This window comes from Camelina sativa, chromosome 17, assembly GCF_000633955.1.
Source record: "Camelina sativa cultivar DH55 chromosome 17, Cs, whole genome shotgun sequence".
Taxonomy (NCBI): domain Eukaryota; kingdom Viridiplantae; phylum Streptophyta; class Magnoliopsida; order Brassicales; family Brassicaceae; genus Camelina; species Camelina sativa.
Genome location: NC_025701.1, coordinates 10,644,204 through 10,649,038, shown reverse-complemented (window position 1 = coordinate 10,649,038; position 4,835 = coordinate 10,644,204). Strand labels below are relative to the sequence as shown.

At 39.4% G+C, this 4,835-nt stretch overlaps 1 pseudogene; it reads left to right on the top strand.

Annotated features, from left to right (window-relative positions):
• LOC104759355 overlaps positions 1,045-4,835 on the top strand; it is an 11,614-nt pseudogene continuing 7,823 nt past the window's right edge.

The following is a 4,835-nucleotide window of genomic DNA, read 5'->3' as shown; positions in this document are numbered from 1 at the left end:
AATAGTTGGCTTAATGTATTCATATTAACATTTTTTTGGTGGTGATAACAATATATTTGTAACATACAATATATTTAGGTGTTAAAAATACACTTTTGATGCTAATATACATAAAAAGTTTGTAAATAAATATCAATCAGTGTATTATAGCAAAAAAAACTATAAATAACATAAAACAAATTTTAATATATTTTTGTTAAATTTAATTTAATTTTTAAAATTTTAAACCCGCAGATCGGGCGGATCCTTATCTAGTTCTATATAAACTACGTTGGTTGAGTCAAAATTTGAATTTGTAACGATATTAGGCTTCATTGTTTCTAATTTAAAATGTATTTGATAATGAGTGGATGTCTATGTCTCATCTCATTTCTTATGTGAGATACGTATTTCGATGTCTGTAACATCAAATGCTCTTTCAATTCCTATTGGTGGAGCATCCATTAGAGACGAAGAAGACACGAAACATAACGGGAGTGAAGAAGCTTCATGAGCAATGTCGTCGCACTGATACCATAAAACACCTCTCTATTTCTTTTTCGGAAAAAAAAATTGGACGTTCCGAAATAAGTATAACAAGGGTTTGCCTAATTAAACAATTTAAATATCCAGGCCCTAACAGGATTGTTTACCCATGCAAACCAAAGGCTTGGTTATTTTCTCTCTCATTTTTATAGTCTTTATATACTACCAGCTAAAATTTCAATCCCGTGATTTGAAGCATTACCTTCACGAATTTATTGACATATAGGGCCACACGTCTGGGCTTTTTTTTTACCGACGGACTACAGTTCACTCGACTTAGCTTGTAGACAATCGTAATCTTTTCTTAGCCGCATATCGACTTTAGGCTAGACTGTCTGCGGGCGCGGGTCTAGGAAATCACACGTGACAGATTTGTCGATAACCCCTACGTGGGAGAATCGTATGGCCTCACCATCATTGTGGAATCCTTTAAAGCCTGGCCAAACTGTTCCCATAGTCACTCACTCACATACACATCTACTTTTTAAAAAACTTTTTTGGCACACGAGAAAAAATAAAATGGCACCTTGCACCGTTCTTAGCGGACAAAAACCACATGTAGTTTGCGTGTCTTTCCCTGCTCAAGGCCACATCAACCCGATGCTGCAAGTGGCTAAACTCCTACATGCCAAAGGCTTTCACGTCACCTTCGTCAACACCAACTACAACCACAGACGTCTCCTCCGTTCCCGTGGACCCAAAGCCCTCAACGGTCTTCCTTCTTTCCGGTACGAGTCTATTCCTGATGGTCTACCCGAGACAAACAAGGACGCCACACAGGACATCCCTCTCCTTTGTGAATCCACAAAGAAGAACTGCCTAGCTCCATTTAAGGAGCTTCTCAGGCGGATCAACACAGCAGAGGATGTTCCTCCGGTGAGCTGTATTGTATCGGACGGTATGATGAGCTTTACTCTTGATGCTGCGGAGGAGCTTGGAGTCCCGGATGTTGTTTTTTGGACAACTAGTGCTTGTGGCTTCTTAGCTTATCTACACTTCTATCGCATCATCGAGGAGGGGTTATCACCACTTAAAGGTACATACAAAAAAAAATTTCGTTTTTTGATGAAGTATATTATCAATTATATACACTTAATAATTTAAACTATATATGATACCTTGAATAGAAGTGCATGCATGCATACATACAGATACTTATTTTAATACGTAGTCTATGCCACTTTTATCTGTCGTTGTGGTGACCAACCGTAACTCTTTTTTACGCTGTATTAAAATGTAGTATTATTGTAAATTAAATGCATAAAAGTTTGCATACGGTGCTTTATGATAAAATCATTTTAATTTTTGTTCGTAAAAATCGAGATATTAAATTTGTGCTAATATAATGGTGGTTGAATGGCAGATGAGAGTTTCTTATCAACCAAGGAGCAGTTGGACACAAAAATAGATTGGATACCATCAACGAGGAATCTAAGACTAAAAGACATCCCTAGCTTCATCCGAACGACAAATCCTGACGACATAATGCTCAATATTTTTGTTGATGAGACTGACCGAATCAAACGCGCTTCTGCTATCATTCTCAATACATTCGATGAGCTCGAACAGGACACCATCCAATCTATTAAATCTATCATCCCTCAGGTGTACTCTATTGGACCACTCCAACTACTTGTGAATCGGGAGATGGACAAGGATAGTGAGACTGGAAAAATGGAAACAAATTTGTGGAGAGAGGATAGGGAGTGTTTGGATTGGCTCGATACTAAATCTCCAAACAGTGTCATCTATGTTAATTTCGGAAGCATAACAGTGATGAGTGCGAAACATCTTGCGGAGTTTGCTTGGGGTTTGGCAGCGACAAAGAAAGATTTTCTGTGGGTTATCAGGCCGGATTTAGTAGTCGGTGATGTAGCTAAGGTTCCACCAGAGTGTAACATCCCCGTTTTTAATTAGTGGGCTACTGAAGTTTTAGCCCATTAATAGCCCAAGTTAACCAAAGTTAAAACGACAAAGGGTTTATGGTGTAAGCGTGTATACACCTATGTCGCCGTCCTTGTTCAGCAAGAGAGGAGAGTCGATGAACCCTAAGAACACACCAGCAGCTTGACTGTTGAGTCTTGGAAAGCTTAAGTTGTGTTCTTGTTGTTGATGTTGTTGTCGGTAAGAAGGAAACGATGGAGAGACGTTGTTGTGGTGATGAGTCTCGTGGAAGAAGAGATAGAAAAGGGAGAGAAGGGGAAGAGAAGAGGAGAGAACGGTAGTCGTGAAGGAGAGGGGAGAACAAGACGTTGACGGTGGTGGAGAACACAGGTGGGATCTGTTTATTCATGTCCTGGCCGTGGAAAGCCTCGGTGGTGGTGGAGGAGAAAAGTCGGAGTAGATAAGGGTGGAGAAAAGAAAATAAGAAAGAGGAAAGAAGGGAGGGAAAACAGTTTGGAGGAGGCATCTTTGGAGGCTCGCTGACGTCGGAGGTGACATCGATATGGTAATACAAATACACCGGCGTGATCACCATCAAGCTAGGAACTCGCAGAAACTGACGGAAGTCCGATCGGAGTTATACTCAAGAAGTAATGTTTGTTGCTTCCTGCGCAAGAAATATCTGAAACAGTCCAAACCTGCAACACTAAAAATAAGATTCGAGGTCATCTCCTTGGAACAGAGTTTGGTGGTCCAACACTTACCTGATCGAGCTGAGATTTGGTGGGAAGCTTCACGGTACTACAACCTAAATATTCAACGGTGGGATTGTGATTTTAACGGTTAGTTGTGGTTTTACCCGTGTATTTATGAGGCTTGTTTGTATAGAATAAATGGTGACATTGTAATGTTTGGTTGGAAAATGAGGTTGGATGGAGCTGCAGCTTTGTAGGAATTTTCATGAATCTTGGGTCTGACATTAAAAGTAAAAGGAGAATTGATATCCACCATTTAAGTAGCAAAGGTGAGGGTGGTAATCGCGGAAACACAGTGATTATTTTCTAAGCAGGTTCTTCATGAATTGCTTGTATAGGCTTGGAAACTATGTGATTGGATATGTCTATTGTTTGATATTGTATGCTTTGATATGATGATTAGATGTATGATTATAATGAATGATGACATGATATGATGAGCTGATGTGAACCATGATGATCGTTGTGTTGTGATATGAAATGAGATTGTGTGTTGGGGACACAAACATGGGATTTGTTTTGTGTCTCGTGATGGGCGGAACATGGGATTTGTTTCGTGCCTGGTAATTGTATGAACCTGGAATTGGTTTTGTACATGGTGATTGGACAAACATGGGATTTGTTTCGTGCCATGCTAAGCTGATGGGATTTTGGTTTAGCGATATTGATGATTAATGTGTGTAATGATGAGAATTTGGTGTTTAAATATGGTTGAAGTATTATTATGATTATATATGCTAGGTAGAGTATTATGTGAAACCGTTATGCTTGTTGGATGTATGTCAAGAATGTGGAGTCTAATTCTATGCTATGCATTGATTGTTGAATGTGATTAGAATGTCGTCATTGTGTTCACCCTTTTATCTTTTCCCTCAGGTTAAAAAGCTCTATGAGAAGTGAAACAAGTTTTGTGATTGAAGAGTTTTATTTTAAAAAAGAAGTGTTTTGGTGGGATCATTTGAATAACACATTGTCTTGGCCGATAAGGCGGGAAGGGTGTTACAATTTTGATTGTTTGATTGTTGTGTGCTTATGGTTAGTGATTTGATTGATCATGCTTGAATTCTATGATTTTGTTGATTGTTGATTAAAGTGCTTTCCGCTACAAGCACGAAAGAAATATAGTTATTGCGTCAGTGTTCAGAGGTTGTTGAGGTGAAAGTTTAGTTAGTTAGTCATCAGGTCATCTTGGAAGAGGACACTCCAAGTTGAGGCGAAAATTAAGTGAGGGAGGAACTTGATTCGCAAATTCGAGGACAAATTTATTTTAAGTGGGGGAGAGTTGTAACATCCCATTTTTAATTAGTGGGCTATTGAAGTTTTAGCCCATTAATAGCCCAAGTTAACCAAAGTTATAACGACAAAGGGTTTATGGTGTAAGCGTGTATACACCTATGTTGCCGTCCTTGTTCAGCAAGAGAGGAGAGTCGATGAACCCTAAGAACACACCAGCAGCTTGACCGTTGAGTCTTGGAAAGCTTAAGTTGTGTTCTTGTTGTTGATGTTGTTGTCGGTAAGAAGGAAATGATGGAGAGACGTTGTTGTGGTGATGAGTCTCGTGGAAGAAGAGATAGAAAAGGGAGAGAAGGGGAAGAGCAGAGAACGGTAGTTGTAACGCCCGCGAACCAATTTGTGTATTTTTGGTGTGGGTGTCGATCGACACCCTTGGTG